At 46.6% G+C, this 26,323-nt stretch overlaps 1 protein-coding gene and 1 non-coding gene across 5 annotated transcripts in view; both read left to right on the top strand.

Moving 5' to 3' along the window:
- Positions 1 to 26,323, top strand: part of SNX29 (sorting nexin 29) — a 394,719-nt gene that overhangs the window by 823 nt on the left and 367,573 nt on the right. The gene's annotated exons all lie outside the window — the stretch shown is intronic.
- LOC138802268 (U2 spliceosomal RNA) lies at positions 13,890 to 14,071 on the top strand. The gene has a single exon (XR_011364727.1). It is a non-coding gene; the product is annotated as a U2 spliceosomal RNA (small nuclear RNA).

Raw genomic sequence — 26,323 nt, forward strand, 5'->3', positions numbered from 1 at the left:
CCCCAGCCTGTCCCCTGTCAGTGTCCCCCCAGCCTGTCCCCTGTCAGTGTCCCCCCCAGCCTGTCCCCTGTCAGTGTCCCCCCCAGCCTGTCCCCTGTCAGTGTCCCCCCCAGCCTGTCCCCTGTCAGTGTCCCCCCCAGCCTGTCCCCTGTCAGTGTCCCCCCCAGCCTGTCCCCGGCCAGTGTCCCCCCAGCCTGTCCCCTGTCAGTGTCCCCCCAGCCTGTCCCCGGTCAGTGTCCCCCCAGCCTGTCCCCTGTCAGTGTCCCCCCAGCCTGTCCCCTGTCAGTGTCCCCCCAGCCTGTCCCCTGTCAGTGTCCCCCCAGCCTGTCCCCTGTCAGTGTCCCCCCAGCCTGTCCCCTGTCAGTGTCCCCCCAGCCTGTCCCCTGTCAGTGTCCCCCCAGCCTGTCCCCTGTCAGTGTCCCCCCAGCCTGTCCCCTGTCAGTGTCCCCCCAGCCTGTCCCCTGTCAGTGTCCCCCCAGCCTGTCCCCTGTCAGTGTCCCCCCAGCCTGTCCCCGGTCAGTGTCCCCCCAGCCTGTCCCCGGTCAGTGTCCCCCCAGCCTGTACCCGGTCAGTGTCCCCCCAGCCTGTACCCGGTCAGTGTCCCCCCAGCCTGTACCCGGTCAGTGTCCCCCCAGCCTGTACCCGGTCAGTGTCCCCCCAGCCTGTCCCCGGTCAGTGTCCCCCCCGCCTGTCCCCGGTCAGTGTCCCCCCAGCCTGTCCCCGGTCAGTGTCCCCCCAGCCTGTACCCGGTCAGTGTCCCCCCAGCCTGTACCCGGTCAGTGTCCCCCCAGCCTGTACCCGGTCAGTGTCCCCCCAGCCTGTACCCGGTCAGTGTCCCCCCAGCCTGTACCCGGTCAGTGTCCCCCCAGCCTGTACCCGGTCAGTGTCCCCCCAGCCTGTACCCGGTCAGTGTCCCCCCAGCCTGTCCCCGGTCAGTGTCCCCCCAGCCTGTCCCCGGTCAGTGTCCCCCCAGCCTGTCCCCGGTCAGTGTCCCCCAGCCTGTCCCCGGTCAGTGTCCCCCCAGCCTGTCCCCGGTCAGTGTCCCCCCAGCCTGGCCCCGGTCAGTGTCCCCCCCAGCCTGTCCCCGGTCAGTGTCCCCCCAGCCTGTACCCGGTCAGTGTCCCCCCAGCCTGTACTGTCAGCTGCTGCAAAGTTACAATCCCCATTATGCAGTGACAACAGTCTGTCAGGGCATGATGGGAGTTGTAGTTTTGCAACAGCTGGTGAGACGCAGGTTGGGTAACACCATTATAGGTGTCTTTCAGCTTTAGTAATCCTAAATGCACAATACCAGAGAAGGCCATAGGCCTGCCAGCTTGTCCGGGATTGGCAATGCATCCTCACAGAGGGCTACGCTATAGTCATGTGATTCATTCAGTTTGCACAGTTTATTTGCCGCCATACATTTCCGAACTTTTGCATGTAGAAATGGCGCAGGTTTATCGATCTGCTACATTCAGATTGCAACCAATCAGCTTATTCTGAGAAATAAGAGCTGAGTTGTAACTGCTATCTGTCAAGAATCAGTGGGGGTCTACGTCATCAAACCGTTTTTTTTACATTTAGGTTGCGTTCACACATACAGGATCTGCAGCAGATTTGATGGCCCAGATTTGCTTTGCTTTGAATATGCAACTTTAAATCTGCGCCATCAAATCTGCTGCAGATCCTGTAAGGGTGAACGCTCCCTTACAGAAGAAAAAAGACACTTTGTCAGGGTGAGAAAATAACAAAATCCACTATACTCAGCAGTTAAATGCTTCCTGAGTCCAGTGATATTGCTCCAGTCCTCACCCTAAGCTACATAATGCGTTAGTTTACTTGTCACTAATTTTATACATGTCATCAGATGCTAGAGGATAAAGCTTGCATTGTCTCACTTCATAGACCCACCGTGATCCCGAGCTATAGCTGGATGAAGCATGCACATGCTGTCAATCAAAGCCAATTCATAGTCAATGGAGCGAAAGAGTCAGATCTCATGACCTGCTGGAGAGTGGACGGAGCTGCTGCATGCGTCATCTAGCTATAGGACTGCAGTGGGTCTCAGGAGTGAGATCCAATGTGATCTTTAAAGAGTCACTGTCGTATTTTTTTTTTGCAGAAATCAATAGTCCAGGCGATTTTAAGAAACTTTGTAATTGGGTTTATTAGCCAAATCTGCCATTATCTGCATGTAAAAAGCCTTTTCCCAGGTCCCCCCCTCCTTCCTCTTTTTCATCCACTCTGAAAAATCTGAAAATTGTGACTTGTTGCAGGAGACGTCCCCTGTCTGCTCTAGGGAGAGGGGAGGGGGGAGGAGGAAGGAGGGAGTTAGCCGGCAGCAGAAAGCAGATAACAGAGGATTACAGGCACGGAGCTGGGTGACAGCTGTAATCTGAGCTCAGACAGGTCACTGGTGACTGTCACAGGAGATATCCCGTGAGGGATTTGTAGATTAACTCTTTGTTGTCCTGTTTTGGTCTTTTGTTTAGCTCTCTCCATAGGAGAACAATGAAGACAGGGGGGAGAGCTTCAAACTGCTTTTTCATGATAAAAATGCATTTTTCGGATAATAAACCCAATTACAAAGTTTCTTAAAATCGCCTGGACTATTGATTTCTGCAAAAAAAAAATTCACGACAGTGACACTTTAACTTCTGACAACATACCCAAAGTTGGTATGACACTAATGCTTAAATATATCATATGCAGTATATTAGTATGTGTGTGGGAAAAAAAATTATCAGCGCTGCATGTGCAGGAAAATTGTGCCTGGTTAGCAGTATGCAATTGTGTATAGCAATGCACGCTCACTTGGTTGGGTTGTACTCATAGGCATGTATGTTCACTGTATTAAGAGTTGCAGTTCTGCAGCCTTCCACCCCTTGACATCTCCTGCAGAGCTCGGATTAAGATACAGTAGAGAAAAAAAGTAGACGATTGGTGGTTTTTTTGGTGCCTTACCCTCATTGGACCTGGTGCACAAACTTTGTATTTCCCCAAAGGGTCACCGACATGGACTCCACATTTGGAGTAGGAAATTACTTTAATTGGATGCATTTTGAGAAGTCGAGCCTCCTCCTGATGAAGTGTTGGCTCAACTAATTTCCTACTACAAATGTGGAGTCCATGTCGAGTGATCCTTTAGTGAAATACAAGGTTTGTGCACAGGGTCCACAGAGGGTATAGTACCAAGGAAACCACCATTCCTCTACTAATGCGTAAATGATGATCACATCTCATTTTTTGGGTTCACTACAGTAACCCCCCTCACTTTCTCAAAAGTGGTGAGGATGGCACGAAAAAGTAAATACGAGGACACTTTAGGGTAGGTTCACACTATGGAATCCGCGCAGAGAAGTTCCATCGGAGTCCTTTGCTTGTATCCTCTCATGGCGGTGCGCATCTCCGTCCATGCCGTAGACACCATTTTATGGGCAGGCTTATTCCATCTTCCGCCGAAAGAATAGACATGCCAATTTTTTCGGTGGGCAGTGGGATTGGCCCAGCCATAGAATGGTGTTAGTGGCACGGGCGGAGATGCGCACCACCGCAAAGGGATACAATCAAAGGAATCCGACGGAACTTTTCTGTGCGGATTCCGTAGTGTGAACCCACCCTTATGCAGTACAGGGCTTGCTAAAAAGTAACCATTTCATGCTGGAAAACTGACACAACCCCATTGCTAAATTCCCCCCAAAGTTCTAAGCTAAGATTCTCCAGCACTGCTATTTAATGCAGAATAAAGGGGTTACTAAAACAGAGGGGTCAGGAGAGGTGACAGGTTCTCTATGATATGAAATGGGTAGATGGGTTGAAGGCAGAATTCATTGTCAAACACATACAAGTTGTGTTTGTGGTCATCTTTTCATCTTCGGCCATATAGACACACTATGAGGATATGTTGATAAGAGTCCTGAAATATGGATCTCCTCTATTTACTCATAATTCCCCAACTGGGTATATGAAATGGGATTTCTACACCTATTTTAGGACCACACATTAGGGTGAGCGTTTACACAGAGAGATTTATCTGACAGATTTTTGAAGCCAAAGCCAAGGTCAGACTTTCCACCTCTCAAATCCATTCCTGGCTTTGGCTTAAAAAATATGTCAGATAAATCTCTCTGCGTAAACGCACCCTTAGACAGGTGTGTAATGGTGGGGCTTCCTCACTCTCCCCCATTAAAAAGATCAGGATGTTGAATTTCAACTGCCTGATCATTTTGTCCTCAGAGAAATAAGCCACCACCAGGTAGTGGCTTGTTCCCCCTCTCTATATTCAGAACACATGAACACCTCCCTGGGTATTCCTCTGAATGAGGGCATCTGGAAGTTGGCTGCCAGCTGAATGAGTGTTCACTAGACAGTCTTATTTGTACGCCATATTTAAACGCACTGCATCCTCTTGTCATCCTTTGTACTGTTGGCACTGGAGCTCTTTTGAGAGAGTCCCTCTGACACGCTTGTATCCCTCTGATGTATGGGAGTTGCTTCTATTAAAGTCACTCGTACACCACTTCCAAGGCTTTCCTCTATGTATTGTTTCACTTTCATGCAGTTTGCTGGAGGCTGTCCGGTTATAGTTTAATAGTCGTGACACATTGCCTCAACAACCCAAGGTCCTTATCTTTTGTACTATGTACCCTTTTGTCTCCACACGACAGATACTATGGTACTATGGTCTCCCCTATGTGAAATATAATGTGTTATTCTGTATTGGGGGGGGGGGGACGTTCTGTACTATATGTGTACAGGGCGTCCACTCTTACCATAAACCATTTATATTCTCTACCTGGTTGCATGTAAGGGACTGCGTTCAGGAATATCATAGCTCACAATTGCTGGTGCATTGATAGATGCAGGGGGGTCCTTTCTGCTGAACTGTTACAAAACAAGGAGCCCATACACTGTTCTCTTGTGAAGGGGATTATGCTTAAAAACCTGTGGAAGCCTAGTCACACTCACACAGCTGACGGACTTGTTACAGTTTATCAGTCTACAGTCATGGCAAAAAGTTTTGAGAATGACACAAATATTATATTTTCACATAATCTGTTGCCCTCTGGTTTTTGTGTGTTTGTCAGATGTTTTTATCACATACAAAAATATAATTGCAATCATATTATAAGTAACAAAAGCTTATATTGACAGTTAGAATGAGTTAATGCAGCAAGTCAATATTTGCAGTGTTGACGCTTCTTCTTCATGACCTCTGCAATTCTCCTTGGCATGCTCTCAATCAACTTCTGGACCAAATCCTGACTGATAGCAGTCCATTCTTGCACAATCAATGCTTGCATTTTATCTCCATCATGCTGGAAAAGGCATTGTTGATCGCCAAACTGCTCTTGGAAGGTTGGGAGAAGTTGCTCTTGGAGGACATTCTGTTACCATTCTTTATTCATGGCTGTGTTTTTAGGCAAGACTGTGAGAGAGACGATTCCCTTGGCTGAGAAGCAACCCCACACATGAATGGTTTCAGGATGCTTTACAGTTGGCATGAGACAAGACTGGTGGTAGCGCTCACCTCGTCTTCTCCGAATCAGCTGTTTTCCAGATGTCCCAAACAATCGGAAAGGGGATTCATTAGAGAAAATGACTTTCCCCCAGTCCTCAGCAGTCCACTCCCTGTACCTTTTGCAGAATATCAGTCTGTCCCTGATTTTTTTTTCTGGAGAGAAGTGGCTTCTTTGCTGACCTCCTTGAGACCAGGCCTTGCTCCAAGAGTCTCCGCCTCACAGTGCGTGCAGATGCACTCACACCTGCCTGCTGCCATTCCTGAGCAAGCTCTGCACTGCTGGTAGCCCGAGCCCGCAGCTGAAACACTTTTAAGAGACGGTCCTGGCGCTTGCTGGTCTTTCTTGGGCGCCCTGGAGCCTTTTTGGCAACAATGGAACCTCTCTCCTTGAAGTTCTTGATGACGCGATAGATTGTTGACTGAGGTGGCAATATTTCTAGCTGCGATACTCTTCCCTGTTAGGCCATTTTTGTGCAGTGCAATGATGACTGCTCATGTTTCTTTAGAGATAACCATGGTTAACAGAAGAGAAACAATGATGCCAACCACCAGCCTCCTTTTAAAGTGTCCAGTGGTGTCATTCTTAGTTAATCATGACAGATTGATCTCCAGCCCTGTCCTCATTAACAGCCACACCTGTGTTAATGGAGCAATCAGTGAAACAATGTTGGCTGGTCCTTTTAAGGCAGGGCTGCAATGATGTTGAAATGTGTTTTTGGTGATAAAGTTCATTTTCTAGGCAAATATTGACTTTGCAAGTAATTGCTGTTAAGCTGATCACTCTTTATAACATTCTGGAGTATATGCAAATTGCCATTTTAAAAACTGAAGCAGTAGACTTTGCAAAAATTATTATTTGTATAATTCTCAAAACTTTTGGCCATGACTGTAGATAGTCCAATTCTAAACATATATATATATATATATATATTTCTGTTCTGACTGGCGTCCCGGTTAGAGCTCTTACCTACGGACACATCCATGTCATAATGACAGTCTATAGGAGGCTCGCGCACCTCACCTCCTCTCTCCGCTCTAAAGAATGGACATGTCCATTCTTCAGCGTGGAGAGAGGAGGCGTGCAAGCCTCCTATAGACTGTCATTATGACACGGAGGCTGGCCGGATTCCACGGCGGAATTAATTCCTCCAGTTTTGCTCCGTGAAAACGGAGCCTAACAGACTGCTGGTTGAATGAGCAGGACCAGAAAATTATGGTTGCCATTCACTCATTGTTTCCATTCATTGCTGCATGCACAGGTCTTGAGAACTTTACATTATGAAGTGCTTCCATGACTATACAGCTACTTCAGATGGGTATTATAGCTTCCCCATTCTATCTATCTATTGGAATCTCAGCTTTCAGACCTCCTGTGGAATATCCTTGCAATATGCTATGAATTGCTATGGGTGGAGTATCCCTTTAAGGTTTGTGTTTGATTTCTTTTAAGTTCTTCCTTGTAAATAGCTTGGAAAGCCCCAGGAGTGTTACAGCATTTATCCTAATATAGAAGGTGGCCAGATGACAGCGGAAAGTACCTGAATGAAGCGGTAATAGCGGGTTTTAGCAAACTCCGTAATGCGGTTCAGTGATTAACCTTTTAAGAACCAAGTCTGATTTAGCATTAGAGGTATATTCCCATCTCATCCATTATACAGTAGTTATTAGAGATGAGCGAACCGGGTTCGGGTTCAAGTCCATCTGAACCCGAACGTTCGGCATTTGATTAACGGGGGCTGCTAAAGTTGGAAAAAGCTCTAAGGTTGTCTGGAAAACATGGATACAGCCAATGACTATATCCATGTTTTCTACATAGCCTTAGGGCTTTATCCAAGTTCAGCAGCCACCGCATGCTCGAGGTTCGCTAATCTCTAGTAGTTACACTGTTTATTTTTTGGAAATATATATATATATATATATATATATATATATTTATTTTACAGTGGTGCCTTGGATTACAAGCATAATTCGTTCTGGGACCACGCTTGTAATACAAATCACTTTTTAAATCCCTTTTTTGTATTTTGAATAACAGGTAAAACAAATGAAACAAACATTTAGAAAGCTAGGTATGTCATATTATAGGTTACTGTACAGCAGTGCTTCTCAAACTGTGAGGCGGGCCTCACCAGTGAGGCGCCCCCTAGTGGTTGGTGAGGCCCAGCTGGGGAGCCAGTTTTCAGAGTAGTAACTATAATCTGCACAGCCCTTTTGCTGTTAACAAAAATCTCCATTTTAGCAACATTATTAATTTATTTTGTACTTGCTTTATTAGTATATAGAGCTTGGTAGACAGGTGAAAGGTAGCCCTAGCATTATCATCAGCTTTTAAATGGACTTTCACCACCGTTAGTGAGGCCCCGGCACCCACTTGGTCAGTCTGGTGAGGCCAAGGGATTGCCTTGGTCTGTTGGGTGAGGCTACAGTAGAAAAAGTTTGAGAAGCACTGGTGTACAGTATAAAAATCAGCATGTGGCGTATAATGTATAGTAAGTGCATAAGAATGAAAAAACAGCAACAGTTTGTAGATACAGGATGGAGCTGTAGATCCCCATAATACAGTAGCGTAGTACAACAGGCTAGAAGCAGGGCTGCTGCCAGAGGTCTGTGTGGTCACATGACACCAATTGGGAAGAGGCGTGTGTTCACCATGGACCAATCATGAAGTGAGAATCACAGAGCTGTGCAGGTGGACAGTGGCAAAAACTTTTCTATACAGCAGTGTGAGTGGCTGAGTGTAAGTGCAGGCACATTATAGCAGCAGTATGTATAGCTGAGTGTAAGTGCAGACACATTATAGCAGGAATGGAGAGGATGGGAAACACAAGGGTTGACAGACTGCAGGGAGCATGAAGGAATGAGCATTGCAGATGTGGGCACATACATGCAGCACTCTCTGTCCGGGGAGAGAGGAGTTACAGCTATGGAGAGATTACCTCCACGGTCCTGTCCCCTAATGCAAGCCCCAGCCTGAAGTGGATCTGCTATGATTTGGAAGGTAAGGGGAACTTCCTGGGTCAGAGTACAGTGCTGTAGACAAAACAGTTGCAACATAAAGTAGAACTAAGTAGTCAATGCAATTCCTGGTGTCTTTGAGTTTGACAGCTGAAAGAAAAATCCCTATCAAAAATCGGCTACAAGGGAGAGAACTGATAGGCTCAGATCAGTCCAGCAAAATGAAAACCCCACTAAAGCAAAGTAACTAATGCATTGGCTAAATAACATTAATTGGTAGAATTATTACAATAAACAAGATTTCTCAAGGCAGCAGCAAAAGTACCAGATACATAACAATAATCTGTTTAGCTAAGCAGTTTAAGTAAAGAAGGAACAAGAGTAAAAGAGAGAAAAGGGAAAAAGGGGGGGGGGGAGAGGCGCAAAGGATGGGGAGAGCAGCTCAATAGTATATGAGTGGCCACGAGTAAGCAGAGTGAACTCACATGCACGGTAGCTATTGCGGGAACTGTGAGCCAGATTTGTAAGTTTCCCACGCAGACTGAGTGCTTGCCACTTTGCTAGCCTTATCCTGGTATCCAGGGTAACAGGCCAGAAGTAAGGAAAGCAAAGCAATGTGTCCACTTGAAATTCCACACTGATTCCGTAGTGTGAACGGATCCTAAAGGCAAGAGTATTTTGAATATGGGCAACTACTGACTGCAAAAGAGTAATATTGAGTACCTTTATTTTTATATAGTTGACCATAAAGGGGTAGTGCGGCGTTTAACTTTTATTCACTAAATAACACACATTACAAAGTTATGCAACTTTGTAATGTGTGTTATTTAAGTGAATGGCCCCCTTCCCCAAGTTCCCCCCACACTGGAAGTGTTGGTGCATTATACTGACGTATTCGCTGTTGACCCCGGCCGCCATCTTGTGTCGATGACGTCATCTTCGGGAGGCCGGCCACAGTTTGTAATGTGTGTTATTTGGTGAATAAAAGTTAAATGCTGCACTACCCCTTTAAAATTGCAGACCTGGCCACAAAGCTCAAATTCCTGGAGCAGGACAGGAAAGGAAATTGTGGGATTGTCTGTATATTATAACAGATCATCTGCGTATAGGGCCAGTTTATAGGGCATGCGGGCCGTCTGTCTGGTGAGAAGTGCAGTGCAATTGCCAGGCTCCACAGCAGTGATGTAGAGCATGGGTGCCAATGGGCAACCCTACCTTGTTCCGCTAGCTATGGCAAGTGGATCTGAGAAGACGCCATTAACTCGGACACTGGCTATAGTACAGTAGTTATACTTGTTGGACTCTCCTTGTTGGCAGCTTGTTTAGCTTACAAACCACCACTCTGCTCTAAAAGCACTTGTTGGACTGATATAGTGTGTAGATTCACAAATAGTTTATATACTGTATAATATGTACATTACAGAGAGATGTGGTCGAAGCAGAGATTTAGAGCAGAGAGGTGGTCGGTAATTTTAGACAACAAGCTTACAACAATGGAAGGGAAAGAGCTGTACACTCACCGGCCACTTTATTAGGTACACCATGCTAGTAACGGGTTGGACCCCCTTTTGCCTTCAGAACTGCCTCAATTCTTCGTGGCATAGATACAACAAGGTGCTGGAAGCATTCCTCAGAGATTTTGGTCCATATTGACATGATGGCATCACACAGTTGCCGCAGATTTGTCGGCTGCACATCCATGATGCGAATCTCCCGTTCCACCACATCCCAAAGATGCTCTATTGGATTGAGATCTGGTGACTGTGGAGGCCATTGGAGTACAGTGAACTCATTGTCATGTTCAAGAAACCAGTCTGAGATGATTCTAGCTTTATGACATGGCGCATTATCCTGCTGAAAGTAGCCATCAGATGTTGGGTACATTGTGGTCATAAAGGGATGGACATGGTCAGCAACAATACTCAGGTAGGCTGTGGCGTTGCAACGATGCTCAATTGGTACCAAGGGGCCCAAAGAGTGCCAAGAAAATATTCCCCACACCATGACACCACCACCACCAGCCTGAACCGTTGATACAAGGCAGGATGGATCCATGCTTTCATGTTGTTGACGCCAAATTCTGACCCTACCATCCGAATGTCGCAGCAAAAATTGAGACTCATCAGACCAGGAAACGTTTTTCCAATCTTCTACTGTCCAATTTCGATGAGCTTGTGCAAATTGTAGCCTCAGTTTCCTGTTCTTAGCTGAAAGGAGTGGCACCCGGTGTGGTCTTCTGCTGCTGTAGCCCATCTGCCTCAAAGTTCGACGTACTGTGCGATCAGAGATGCTCTTCTGCCTACCTTGGTTTTAACGGTTGGCTATTTGGGTCACTGTTGCCTTTCTATCAGCTCGAACCAGTCTGCCCATTCTCCTCTGACCTCTGGCATCAACAAGGCATTTCCGCCCACAGAACTGCCGCTCACTGGATGTTTTTTCTTTTTCGGACCATTCTCTGTAAACCCTGGAGATGGTTGTGCATGAAAATCCCAGTAGATCAGCAGTTTCTGAAATACTCAGACCAGCCCTTCTGGCACCAACAACCATGCCACGTTCAAAGGCACTCATATCACCTTTCTTCCCCATACTGATGCTCGGTTTGAACTGCAGGAGATTGTCTTGACCATGTCTACATGCCTAAATGCACTGAGTTGCCGCCATGTGATTGGCTGATTAGAAATTAAGTGGTAACGTGCAGTTGGACAGGTGTACCTAATAAAGTGGCCGGTGAGTGTATATCAGAAGAAGGAGAACTTGAAAAGTTGAAAAGGGATAGCCGGAGATCAGAAAAGGTCCCATCTCTTCTGCTTTCCGGTGCTCCACTTCTTCCGTCTAGCCGTCCATGCAAATAACTTCCAGAGAAAAGAGGGGAGCAAGACCATGTTATGGGCACTGTGTGCATTGCGTGTGTGCGCCAGACATCGGTAAAATCAGCCAGCTCTTGATCACTGCCTGCAACGTGCTACCGCAGAGGGAAGAGGTGGAACAATAACGCTTTTAACTATATTAGTTGAGATGGGAATACCCCTTTAAGAACTGCAGAGTTTTATTTTTTTTAGTCACATTCTGAGAGCCATAACTTACTTATCCATTCATGTAGCTGAGGTCTTGTTTTGAGTTGTATTTTCGTTATTGGCATTATCCTGGGCTGCATATAACTTATTAAAGGGGTAATGTGGAAACTAAAACATATTTTTTGCTGCATTGATTTAATAAAGTTATATTACTTTATAATATGACGTTATAAAAAAAAACGGGAACGGCACAGCTCAGCTCTAAGCTGTGAAGTTCCAAATTCCCTGCTTTGTTCTAGTGCTGCTGAGCAGTGCTGTACAGAGCAGGGTCTTGTTCCTTGTAAGTACCCTATATTCTTATATACAGTACCTGGAGGGGAGGCTGCCCATCAGTATTGTTGTGCCTGGCTGCTGTACTAGAAGCAGAGCAAGCGGTGATAGCTGTCACAATCCCTCTGCAGAGGCTGCCTAACACAGCAATCATATCGGGCAGCCTCCCCCTTCCCGTTTTTTTTTTATTTTTACGGGATTAGGAACTGTAGGGCCTAGAGCTCAGTTCTTGACAGTTCCTGGTGGCAGCAGAGGGGACAGCTTTACCCCTTACTGCTGCCATTAAACAGAAGTGCAAATGTGAATTAAAAAAATAATACATTTTTAAAATGGTTATATTACAAAAGTGTTATAACTTTATTAAATCAGTGTATGAGTACCCCTTTAACTTTTTTTAATTAACTTATTTTGTTTATTTTTTATTAGTGCTACAAGTACAAGTAAACTCGCCCCTCGTTGTGCCCCATAGCGCGGCTCCATGGTCCCTTTCACAGGTGCCGGTGTCCTGCAGCTCTCCTAGCTGCAATGTTACATACCCGGATGAGTTATTGCCTGCTCAGCCAATCAGTGACTGTGGAGGGACACTGCCCAGTCACTAACTGGCTGACTGGGCAATTGCTCAACTGGGCTGTGATGTTGCCGCTAGGAGTGCCGAGTATGTGACGTAACCGGTTTCTGGCTGAAGACAGCCGCTGTTACCACTACCCAGGAGTGGCGCATCGAAGGCACGAAGATGGGTGAGTTTACAGTCTGCTGGCCATTGCTTAGCATAATAGGAGCAGTGACAGCCCCCCTGCAGCTCCCCCCCCCCCACTCGATGTCTGTGCATGTAATAGCACCGACAGCGAGCGGAGAACGAGGAGCAAGCGGCAATGACCTGACAGGTTGGCACTTGCTAAATATCAAATCAGAGTTTCTCCAGCCAATAGAGCAGAAGCCAGGTCATCTATCACCAGGCTTCCACCGTGATCGTATGGACACAGCTTATGAGCCTGTGCAATGCCTTCACACACGTACAGCACAATGCCTTTCAGTGCATTCTTTGACATACATGTATGGAATTTTGCAGCAAGGGGTTAACTACTTACCCGCATTGTGCCAACTTTCCCTGCCTGTCTGCTTCCATCCACCGCTGCAGGAGGTTAATTGTCCTTTCATAAGAAAAAAAAAAGTAATTAAATGTAACATCAATGAAAATGATAGCTCCCTCTCTAGTATAGACGGCGGCATGTGTAGAGCTGGAAGGGACGGCTGATTTATTGGCCTGTGGTAGCTTTCATTGTGTCTGCAGCTGACATCCGTATTAATGTGAACAATGCTTTGTGTTATGATAACAAGCTGCTGACTCAGCGTCTTATCCGCGCTCTGCTTTTAGGAGGTGGTTCCGGCCAAAATTCAGTTTTTCTTGCCTGTCCTTGACTAATCTCTGTAGCTATTTTATCAGCTGCACAAAATATGCTAAAACTAAAATCTTCCCCAATGCAATAACAATAGTCCTATACTCATCTAACTCTTTATCCCAGTCCACATTCTGGCTACTATAACTTACGGTCTTATTTTTCCTGAGACAAGAGGCCTGTTACATGTAGTGAGAAAATCCTGAGACTTGAGATTTTTTAATTGAAGTAAATTAGAAATCTTTGGCACTTTCTGGCCAAAAGATTTAAAAGAATTAAGCTGCATACAGTTTTCTGTGCCATGAATTACTCATTTCTTGTGGTTTGTGAGCGACACAAAAGACCTTGATGGTTTGCAGAGCATAAACTTTGCCATGTTTTACATGCTCAGCATGTTCCATTGCGTCCTTTAGGGTATGTTCACACCACGCTCGAACTTTGTTTGAGGTATATGTAATTTCAAGGGATACTAATTCTTCTTAAGGAGAGTCGGTCATAAAGATGTGTAGGCCATTTCTGCTACACTGGGAGTTCTGGGAAGAATGGAAATGCAAAATGGCTCTCTTTATGACAGACTCTCCTTAAGGAGAATTAGTATCCCTTGGACCCACGTCAATAGGCCTTTCACTAGCCAGCCAACACCCTGCTCTGCACTGCAGACTGGCACCAAACCCGAAACAACTGTCTGCAGATGCTTCTGGGCCTTTTGGCTAAGATCAAGTGTAGTATCTGTTTTTATGGAGCAGAGAACCACATGAAGGGAATAAGGGTTGAAAAGGTGGCTGTCACGTTAAAGGGGTAGTGCGGCGCTAAAAAATTATTCACAGAATAACACACATTACAAAGTTATACAACTTTGTAATGTATGTTATGTCTGTGGATCGCCCCCTTCCCGTTTCTCACCACCCCCACCCGTGTACCCGGAAGTGTTGGTGCATTATACATTACCTGATCCGTGTCGAGCATGTCCTCCATCTTGTGGCAAACGTCATCTTCGGCCAGCCGGCCGAATCGCTGCCGGCGTCCTCCCTCCGCCGCGTCATAACTGTGCTCTGCCGCAATTGGCTGAGCACAGTTATGCTCAGCCAATCGCGGCAGAGCACAGTTATGACGAGGCGGAGGGAGGACGGCGGCAGCGATTCGGCCGGCCGAAGATGACGTTTGGCACAAGATGGAGGACATGCGCGACACGGATCAGGTAATGTATAATGCACCAACACTTCCGGGTAGACGGGCGGGGGTGGTGGGACACGGGAAGGGGGCGATCCACAGACATAACATACATTACAAAGTTGTATAACTTTGTAATGTGTGTTATTCTGTGAATAATTTTTTAGCGCCGCACTACCCCTTTAAGTCGATCGGTGCAAGATGCCATGACCCTCTGGATCTGTGCTGAAGGTTTCGAGTGTGTTAAGAGTCGAGGTGCAGAAGTGGTCCAGGGTGCCTAAACTCAGTGGGGATAGGATCCCACTGAGAGACGGAACTATGCACGCACTTCACATTCACACCCCTTGAGCACACACCTCTAGTTTTCCGGCTTCCTGCTATGTGAGAGTTGTGAGGAATTTTTGTAGATCCGGGCTGTATTTCACAGCGCACATTTAATTTGTTTATCCTTTTTTTTTTTTTTTTTTTTTTTGGTCACTGTGTACACTTTCCACGTTGTTTTGTCACAAGGATTTTTCGGGTTGCGGTCCCCTTTTGGGGGCTACCCGGAGGTCTAGGGAAGGCATTTGTGACCATCTGTGTTCCTTGCCTCCCTGCACCCCCGGTTCTCCTTTGGGAGTTACCACCTTTTTTTGAAAATTGCGAACAGTAAACGCCTGGGTTGACGCCTGGGTGTGATCCGTAGATGTTTCTGGTCTTCTCTTGGCTTCGACTGAGAGAGGACATCTGTCCTGGACCTTTGCAGGTGCTTTCTGGCCAGAAAGAGGGAAAATTGAGTATGTAAATCATGATCCAAATCTACACCTGCTGGAAGCAGGTGTAGATTTAGTACGCCGGGCGTAGATTTGGGCGCCTGGCCAGATTCACTCAGAGGTGTGTGCCTCTCAGTGAATCCTGGCGGGGAAAAGGGGGCGGGGCCTAATATAAGGCCTTGTGCGCCGGTCTTCATAAATCCCCCCCCCCCCCTAAAAGTCTATTAGTGACTACTGTTGGTCTATTTAAAAAAAATATACTTTTATATAGCAATAACCCATACTTTTGAGTCCTGTGACATGGAAATATACTAGTACACTTAATGTCATACTTACTTAATGGGCCAAGTGACCATGGCATGGTATATGTCATCATACCATTATGCCAGTATTCAGGCGTGTATCTCGGACACACAGCCTGAATGTAACCTTATGTCATGGTTTTTGACACGTTGGCCGCGCTAATTATATTGATTTTAATTATAAACTATTTGTCACTTACTTTAGGAAATCATGCCAAAAAAGTGACAAAAACCACACTGTTTTTGCCTTTGTGGACAAGCTCTCACTGGATTGTTTTCATGATTTTTTTCCCCATCATATTTAATTCATGTAATACGCAACTAAAAGGAACAAACAAATCTTTACAATACAGACATAATTATACAGAAAATATTTCTCTTGTGTCAGTATTTCAAGGGTATTTGAATGCTTTAGTGTGAATGAGGCTAAATGAAAAAACATAAAATGATGTGACTGATGGTGCTGCCTGTATATCGACCATTAATCCTGCTAATCCACGGGTATGGGACATCAATATACAGAATATCAGTAATAGCTGTCTACTATTGTCTATCACATAGTTCAAATTGCCGCTCTGGGGCCAGTGAATGGCAGTGTGTTCTCAAAAAACTGTGATTGGTGAGCTTGTAAAATCTTTATAGTCTGCTCTGCATAATAGAAAAATGATTTACCAGTCACCCTGTGATTATTTACTCCCCAGCTAAAATGTCAGTAATTTAAAAAAAAAAAAAAAAAAAGTATTATTTGTGTTGTACTGTTTTGCCATTTACTAGCAAGGCGTCATCTGTTAAGGTTGTGCTGTGTGTGAGAAATCACTGATGGTTTTCTCTTTGTGGTGAATACAGAATGAAAAGAACTGACGTTGTAGGCCACAGTTGGTGCAAATAAAATTCTATTAAAGGAGAATTCCAGGCAGACAGATTTTTTTTTATCGGGAAGGGGTGGATGAAAAAAATAATATGCACTTACCTCCTTGGCTACAGCTTTGGTGCCCGCTTACCAATGCTCCATTCCCCCGGTCCTCAGCCACTTCATGGTTAGAGAGGGGACCAGGGATGTGATGTTCTATGCCTGATCCTGCTGCTGGCAGGTTCGGGCGCACACTGAGGACGGAATTCAGCCGGCAGCGCTGTTGTAAGTGTATACAGTCAATGGTGCTGCCTTATGAATTCCGTCCTTGGCGAGTGCCTGAACAGACATGCCAGCGGCAGGATTTTAACAGTGTATCCTGCCACCAGAAAGGATTGATAGTTACACTCTTAGGGTGCTTTCACACACCGGATTCACAGTGGATTTTACGCTGCGGATTCGCTGAGAAATCCGCTGCGGATCCAGTGTCAGTACATCACTATGGGAATACATACTTGCAGTGGGATTGACATCTTGCTGCATGTATTTAAGTTAACCCCTGCCAGCCGTAGCATACATCACCTCCTCCCCGTTTCGGCTTGCTTCGGGGTTCCCGGTGTCTGCTCGTCCCTCTCAGCCAATCAGTGCACTGCCTCGCCGCAGCCAATGATTGGCTGAGCGGGACGTCCTGCTGAGAACCCCTGAAGCAAGCTGGAGCGGGGAGGAGGGGATATATGCTCCAGCCGCCAGGGGGGTGGTAATTTTACATACATGCAGCGGGATGTCAATCCCACTGAGAGTGTGTATTACCATAGGGATGTACTGACATGTGAAATCTGCTGCAGATCTAATGTGTGTGAAGGCACCCTAAAGATTGTTAAAATGTATATTTCCCTCTGACTTTTAGCAGGTAAAACTTTTTTTTTTCTTTCCTTACACATGGCTTACACAAGTTGTAGTTTATATAGGGACCATTATAGCCTACATACACTACCGTTCAAAAGTTTGGGGTCACCCAAACAATTTTGTGTTTTCCATGAAAAGTCACACTTATTCACCACCATACGTCAAGTCAAGACATTGACAAGGTTAGAAATAATGATTTGTATTTGAAATAACATTGTTTTTACATCAAACTTTGCTTTTGTCAAAGAATCCTCCTTTTGCAGCAATTCCAGCATTGCACACCTTTGGCATTCTAGCTATTAATCTGTTGAGGTAAGCTGGAGAAATTGCACCCCACGCTTCTAGAAGCAGCTCCCACAAGTTGGATTGGTTGGATGGGCACTTCTGGCGTACCATACGGTCAAGCTGCTCCCACAACAGCTTAATGGGGTTCAGATCTGGTGACTGCGCTGGCCACTCCATTACCTATGATAGAATACCAGCTGCCTGCTTCTGCTGTAAATAGTTCTTGCACAATTTGGAGGTGTGTTTAGGGTCATTGTCCTGTTGTAGGATGAAATTGGCTCCAATCAAGCGCTGTCCACTGGGTATGGCATGGCGTTGCAGAGTGATAGCCTTCCTTATTCAGAATCCCTTTTACCCTGTACAAATCTCCCACCTTACCAGCACCAAAGCAACCCCAGACCATCACATTACCTCCACCATGCTTAACAGATGGCGTCAGGCATTCTTCCAGCATCTTTTCATTTGTTCTGCGTCTCACAAACGTTCTTCTTTGTGATCCAAACACCTCAAACTTAGATTCATCCGTCCACAACACTTTTTTTCCAGTCTTCCTCTGTCCAATGTCTGTGTTCTTTTGCCCATCTTAATCTTTTTCTTTTATTGGCCAGTCTCAGATATGGCTTTTTCTTTGCCACTCTGCCCTGAAGGCCAAAATCCCACAGCCGCCTGTAGATGTTGACACTGGTGTTTTGCGGGTACTATTTAATGAAGATGCCAGTTGGGGACCTGTGAGGCGTCTGTTTCTCAAACTAGACTCTAATGTGCTTATCTTCTTGCTTAGTTGTGCAATGCGCCTCCCACTTCTTTTTCTACTCTGGTTAGAGCCTGTTTGTGCTATCCTCTGAAGGGAGTAGTACACACCGTTGTAGGAAATCTTCAATTTCTATAGACTGTCGAGTTTCAGATGAAAGTTCTCTTTTTCTGGCCATTTTGAGCGTTTAATTGACCCCACAAATGTGATGCTCCAGAATCACAATCTGCTCAAAGGAAGGTCAGTTTTGTAGCTTCTGTAACGAGCTAGACTGTTTTCAGATGTGTGAACATGATTGCGCAAGGGTTTTCTAATCATCAATTAGCCTTCTGAGCCAGTGAGCAAACACATTGTACCATTAGAACACTGGAGTGATAGTTGCTGGAAATGGGCCTCTATACACCTATGTAGATATTGCACCAAAAAACAGACATTTGCAGCTAGAATAGTCATTTACCACATTAGCAATATATAGAGTGTATTTGTTTAAAGTTAGGACTAGTTTAAAATTATCTTTATTGAAAAGTACAGTGCTTCTCCTTCAAAAATAAGGACATTTCAATGTGACCCCAAACTTTTGAACGGTAGTGTATATTGTATTGTATTGCTTTTTGGGTTGGAATGGAACACATTTATATATATATATATATATATATATATATATATATATATATATATAAAAATAAATTATAAATTTCCGACCCCCTCCCCCCCATATGCGGGGGCTCTGTAGAGGTGAGTATACCTAGTTTTTTATGTTTATGCCGCCCTGTACCAAGTACCAAGCTCTTTTTTAATGCCTCGACAACCCTCTTAAATACAGTTGCTTCTTCTTCTCCCTAGCACAGGACACCTCAGAAGTATATGGAAGCTCTAAGTGTTCTGCTTGGCTGATTATAGATTAAAATTATTGAACTGGAATTTATTCCCAGTGCCTATAGTAGTAGTTTCCATAGTAATTTGAATTTCAAGGTAAATGTTTCAGGTTATTTATAATTCAGCCATGCTACCATGCTTATATCATTTGCACTTTTTTGGCCCTATGGTGGCGTCACACACATTATACAACTCTATATTACTATGGTGGATACTGTGACAAGCCTTTGAATTCTTTGGGGGGGATTTATGAAGACCGGTGTACAAGTATGCCGGTCTTATATTAGGCTCCGCCCCCTTTTCCCTGGCAGGATTCCTCTTGGTGAATACGGCCGGCCGGACCCCCGAACCTGTGCCTGGAAGCAGGTATAGATTTGGATTATGATTTACACCTGTGAGCAGGCATAAATTATGATAAATGAGGCGTGGTAGGAGCCTTGTCACGCCGCCCCAAGCTCCCCCCGCCCGCCCATCAGGCGAGCGCGGCATACGGCAGGCTTACGACAGGGAGAACAGGCGAACCTGCACCTTCTCCCTGGTGCACGCCTCGGGCGGAACATTTATTAATGTGTTGCATGGTCCTTTACATGGAGAGGTCCTTTACGTGGATTTCTTAGGACTTAAAGAGGTTATTTGAGGAATAAACATTATCTCTTATACACAGGATAGGGAATAGCTAGCTGACCAGTGGGGGGGGGGGGGGGCCTCGGCAATTGGACCTTTACCCATCACAACAATGGAGGTCAGTTGTACCCTGTGTGAATGGATTGGCAGCTCAGTAGTTGGACCCCCACTTCCTTGTATAGGTGATAATTTTTTTATATTGGGATAATGGTTACCCATTTAATAGTCTGAAAATGTGCTGACAGGCTGTATGTCATTTATATGTAGAGATGGATAAAATGAAGCAAACACAGGTCGACCTATTGGCTTGGCCTTTTGAGTTTGCTGTTTTAGATAATCAAGTGCTAAGATTCAGTAATAATCCCCTTCATAATGTTTCAGCAGAGCTATGCAGAATTCATTATCCCGTCCCTTTAAACCCTTCACACGTCTTTAGCCTTTGAGTTTTGGAACCTGCCCTTCATTGACTGGGGAAAATTTGCATTCTGTAGAATTTACAACGATTGTTCACAGATTAACAGCTTAAAACCAATGCCTATGTTCATATAAAATAACTATTATACAAACCAAGCCCCCCCAGCATACAAAATTACTGTCTGCCTATAATATACATGCAGCGGCATCGGGTGGTCTGTACATTATAGGAGCAGCTATATTAGGTTGTTTATTGGGTTTGATTCAGCACACAATATGACTAATGCCACTGTCACTGGAATACTTATTTCTAATGTTCTGTTCTATTTTTAGGAAATTGGTATTTCACATCCATAATTGTAGATTGCTCATCAGAGACTTACACATGTTATATAAATGGTGTTATCTAGTTTAGAGTGTTCATCTTGAAATACCCCTTATGGGCTCTTTAAGTGAGTTGGAGGGGTACCATTAGTTCATGTGCAACATGTAATGCTTCATTTGTCCTGTGGGGGTGCTGCAGGGGAACTTATTGCTCTGTACCTCCACAGATTACAGCTGACTACTGTTATCACTTGTGGTAAGCTTATTTTTAGGGGATCCATCTAACAAAAACAACAGAAAAGCACTGGTGGACGGACGGTGCCTTTTGTAATGCTTTTGGCACAATGTGAATTACTACCATACAAATATCAATATAGTGATTGGACTCTTACCTTTTGTAGGTAGAAATGCATACTCAAAATATGTAATGGTGATGGCTGTTCTGCCAAAGGATGCCAATGGGAGATGATCAGGCCTGTATTTAGAGTTCATGCTGCCCTAGGCACTTTGCACGCAGAGGCGCCCCCCCTCACCACCCCCCCCCCCCGCCGCGCCGTTACTGTACATGCATGGTATATACCCTGGCACTTGGGTGCCGCTCTGCTTGATGCCCGCTGTTCTCATCAAACAGACGTGATGGAGGAAGGAAGGAGGCCGGGGGACTGGTTCTGTCCAGTGTTGGACTGGGGTACCTGGAGCCACCAATATACAACCAGTGAGACTTGACATGCTGACCCCGCTCCTTTCCTGAATTCATCTGTATCTGTGACAAATCTCAGAACACCCTCCATTTATACAGCTCTCAGGGAATGCTGGGAGTTGTAGTCTCTGAGAGGACAACCCTGTAATAAATCACTGTGTGCAGAGGCTCCTGGTGGCTGCAATCTGTGGGTGACAACCATCAGCCCTGAAGGTCCAGTAATACATCTGTCTACAGCGGCAGTTATCATAGGATTGTACTACTGTACTACAACTCCCAGCATATCCTGAGGGCTGCAGACTGTCAGTACATGCTGGGAGTTGTAGTGCCTGCAGCTGTTGTAGTTGGGTCCTATACACTGAATGCTTTGTGGCATATAAGAATACATAGATCTGTGGGGGCTCAGTGCAGGGAAGTGACCCCAGAACAGCACTAATAGGGGATAGAACAAAAACATCTCCCCCAATATCTTATTAGTGATGTTCTGGGGTCACTTCCCTACACTGAGCCCCCACAGATCTATGTATTCTGATATGCCACAAAGCATCCAGTGTATGATGCACCTAGGACCCAACTACAGCAGCTGCAGGCACTACAACTCCCAGCATATCCTGAGGGCTGCAGACTGTTCTGGGAGTTGTAGTGCCTACAGCTGTTGTAGTTGGGTCCTGGAGGCGTCGTGGGAGATCAGAATACATAGATCTGGGGGGCGGAGCCAGCAGCCGATGGAGGCAGACGTGTAGCTCTGAGCTCCTGCTCCACACAGTTCATTAAGAAGGCCCACACCGCTCCTACACCCGTTTTTTCCCCTGTTCTATGGGGACCAGGACCAGGAGATCCTCCTCAACAGCCCCAGCCACCCCCGGACCGGGGACCGCCACCCTCGAGCGGTATTTCCTCAGACCGGGAGCGGCGACACCCGGCCTGCCCGTACCGGACCTGCTGCGGCCGCGGAGAACACACCGGACTGCCACCCGATCGGCTAGCCAGCCTCCCGAGACGACCACTAACCGGCTGACGACTTCCTCCGGTCCCGTCCGGCCTGCGGCAGACGCGCGCCAGCCGGCAGTCAGCTCCTTCCTGCTCCCGCCGGCGCCATCTTGCCTCGTGACGCAGGTACAGTGGGACCCCTGCCAGCTTCACTCGCGCTCCCTCCTCACTACCGGGAGCACGGCTGCAGTGAGTACATCTCCCGGCTCATCTGTCTGCTCCCCCTCTCTGAGCCCTGAAGCGGTGCTCTCTCCCACAGCAAAGGAACGAGGCACAGTGCCGTCACTCACCCTCACAGGCCTAATAAAGGGGTCACCCCTCCCATCCCGCCGCAGCTTGGTCCTGCCTTACTGTGGGGACTCTCACCCCGCCATGTCGGGCAATAATAAAGCACAGAAGGGGGACAAATCGCGACTAAAAACGCAACCCCCGCTCCCCCACGCTTCGGGGACCGTCACCCCTCCTGGCAAGGGCCCTGGACCCTCAGGCAGAGACACTCCACGTTCTGGCATATGGCCGCTCCAAGCGGACTCTGACACGGACTCTCTCTCCCTAGGGGATTGCTCACAGGCTGTGGTTCAACAACTAATGGCTCAGCTACCCTCCAAGAATGACTTTCACTCACTCCTATCTGAAGTAAAATCTGCCTGTCGTGAGGAGATCTCAGCAGTACGCAAAGACATCCAGGCTGTGGGGGCTAGGGTGGATGCATTGGAGACTGAGCATGATGCTACAAGAGGCTATATTGCGCAGCTACACACTACAGTTGCCTCTCAATCAGCTAGCCTTAATGAGATGCAAAGGCATGTGGAGGATTTGGACAATAGGGGGCGCCGAAATAACATCAGGATTAGGGGCCTCCCTGAGGCCACTCAGGATGAGGACTTGCCTGCCACTCTTGAAGCTATATTTAACACTATCCTGGGGGAGCCATCTTCTCACAAAATAAAGCTGGATAGAGCTCACAGGGCCCTGCGGCCGAAGTCTTCCTCAGGGGTTCCCAGAGATGTCATTTGTTGTGTCCATGATTTCACTTTGAAGGATCGTATCATGGCCAAAGCACGAACGCTACGCAACTTCGACTTTGATGGAGCACCGGTCCAGCTGTATCCAGATTTGTCCTGGATCACCCTCCAGAAGAGACGCTTTCTTCGCCCACTCCTGACAATTCTAAGGGACAATGATATCCTTTACCGTTGGAACTTTCCTTTTGCCTTAGTGGCTCGCAAGAATGGTCGCACAGCTACCTTACAGGACATATCTGACCTACCTAGCTTCTGTGACACTCTGGGCATCCGGGAACCCCAGATCGCCAGCTGGACTCTGGCCCCACCACCGTCACCCCTCCCTTCGGTTTGGCAACCGGCGAGTCATAAACGCCGGCGGCAGAAATCCAGGGACTCGGCTACTGACCGGCAGTCCCCCCCTGGGACTCCTTCTTGAGATGTCTCGCATTGCTTTTTGAAATGTTTGATTGACACCTTACTTATCTCCTGATAACTATTGGGCCTTTCTTCTTCTTTGCTCATTCTACAATACTGTGTGGACATACCACTCTGATCTTTCCTTATGCACTTCCCGTACTTTCTACTACCTTTTCTTCTGTCCGCTCTTCTCCTCCCCCTCTGGGGTCTTGCCTGCTCTAACCTTGGATGTATTTCCTTAGTGTATAGTAGGCCACTACTAACCCCTTTCCCTTACCGTATTGGTATGGTTTCTTTGCTAAGTGCTTTTTCCAAGATGTTTATATGTTTTCATTGCATTTTTGTCCGTTTGTCTTGTCTGTGTCGTACCCCCCACTCCCTTCCCCCTCTTTTCCTAGTTTGGTTACCCTCCCCGGTTAGCTGGGCATGGATGGCGCGTACCTGCTACTTTATCCTGAATGGAGGAGTTCCTTCTACCTATATCCCTTTCCGGAGGGCTGGTGAGTCTCTACATTGGCGATTTCCTTTTCTTTATCCCCCAACATGATTACCTGTATTTCATTGAATGTTAAGGGTTTAAACTCTAATGTCAAAAGGAGACTAGCGCTCAAGGAGCTCAAAGACCTCCGGGCTGACGTGGCTTTCCTACAGGAGACCCACTTTGATTCCAATGCTAACTTTAGATTTGCCCGACACACCTACCCTTTGGTCTGTTCGGCTTCCTCGGGAAGTAAAAAATCTGGAGTGGCCATACTGTTCTCTCAGCACTGCCCAGTGCAAGTAGTCTCAACATATCCGGACCCAGGAGGGAGATATATTATAGTGGAGGGTGTCCTCCAGGGCAAGCCAATCCTATTCTGCAACATCTATGCCCCAAACAGGGCGCAGATTTCATTCCTTCGCAAAGTACTAAAACGTGTTGCCTCCTACCCCCCTTCCCCTAGGGTGATAGGGGGTGATTTTAACCTTACGTTTTCAGGCACCTTAGATAGATATTCCCTGACTAACAGGCCCCCCCCTGTGGAACAACTTAGGCTCTCTACCCAGTTCCGTAAACTGATTCGTTCCCATCAGTTATACGACCTCTGGCGTATGGACCACCCTGGGGAGCGAACTTTCTCCTTTTATTCTCACCCCCATCAGTTACACACGAGGATAGATTACTTTTTTGGCAACATTCCCACAGTTCGACTTCTGAGAGAGACCACGATTGGACCAATGTCTTGGTCTGACCATGGCCCTGTAGTTGTGACTCTGGCCTCCCTACTCTCCCCAACACGGCAGTGTCACTGGAGGCTTAACGACTCTCTGCTTAAAAGCCAGGACACTAAAGACTCCATCCAGTCGTGTATAACCTCGTACTTTGCAGAAAACGAAGGTACCGTTAACTCCCTCTCAGTGCTATGGGAAGCCCACAAAGCGGTAATCCGCGGACATTGCATAGCCCTGAGCTCTAGGCGGAAGAGGGATGCCATGGCTAGCATTCTAGAAACTAAACAGACGATTACCTCTCTTGAGACGACATTGACCACCCACCCCTCCACGGGGACATTGCGCAAGCTGATAGCGGCCAGAGCACGCCTTAAAGACTTGCAGATGCACAAGGTTGAACGTTTGTTATTATACACTAAGCAGAGATTTTATGAAAAGGGTAACAAGGCACATACCTTGTTGGCAAGACTACTCAATGACCGCTCGGCTGCGCAGTCTCCCCAAGCACTTAGGGACCCTCAGGGCACATTGCAAACACACCCCAGGGACGTTGCCTCCGTCTTCGTGAACTACTTCTCTAAACTCTACTCTCTCCCTTCCTCTCTTCCCTCAGACCCCTCTGCTCGCAGCCAACACCTCAGGTCCTTTTTGGAAGATTGTAATCTGCCTACCCTTCCCCAGGCGGCATTAGAGGAACTGAATTCCCCCTTTACTCTAGAGGAATTGCAAGAAGTTCTGAAATCTTTGCCGTCTGGGAAAGCACCGGGCCCTGATGGCTTCACGTACCTCTATTACAAAACCTTCTCTACGGAACTCCTTCCTAAACTCCTACCCCTCTATAACTCCTTCCTACAGGGTCGCAACCCTCCCTCTTCTCTTCTTCACTCATATATTACCCTTATCCCGAAACCCGGTAAGGACCCACTTGATTGTTCCAGTTATAGGCCGATAGCCCTTTTGAATTCCGACCTCAAACTATATACTAAATTGCTGGCTAATCGCCTTGGGTTCTGGCTCCCCTCCCTGATCGATAAGGACCAGGTAGGCTTCGTCCCTTGTCGCCAAGGGGCTGATAACACCCGACGAGCGATTGATATTATAGATATAGTAAACAAGCAGGCGGAGAGGGCCCTGATGCTCAGCTTGGATGCAGAAAAAGCGTTTGATCGCTTAAGCTGGCCGTTTCTTTTCGAAACTTTAAAAGTCTATGGGTTCTCGGGACCCTTTCTGTCTGCCATTCATGGCCTTTACTCCTCCCCTACTGCATCTATTAAACTTCCACATCAGATTTCCACCACCTTCCACCTTCGGAATGGCACTCGCCAGGGCTGTCCCTTGTCGCCCTTGCTATTCGTTCTCTGTATAGAGCCCCTGGCCGCGGCGATTAGAAACAATTCAGACATCCGAGGGGTCCATGTGAAGGACAAAGAATTCAAAATTATGCTATTTGCAGACGATATTCTCCTCTCCCTTACTAACCCTCTTCTTTCCCTGCCTGTGCTTCATGATCTCCTCACCTTTTTTGGCACTTTGTCTGGCTATAA

This window comes from Dendropsophus ebraccatus, chromosome 9 (genome assembly GCF_027789765.1).
Source record: "Dendropsophus ebraccatus isolate aDenEbr1 chromosome 9, aDenEbr1.pat, whole genome shotgun sequence".
NCBI classification, from domain to species: domain Eukaryota; kingdom Metazoa; phylum Chordata; class Amphibia; order Anura; family Hylidae; genus Dendropsophus; species Dendropsophus ebraccatus.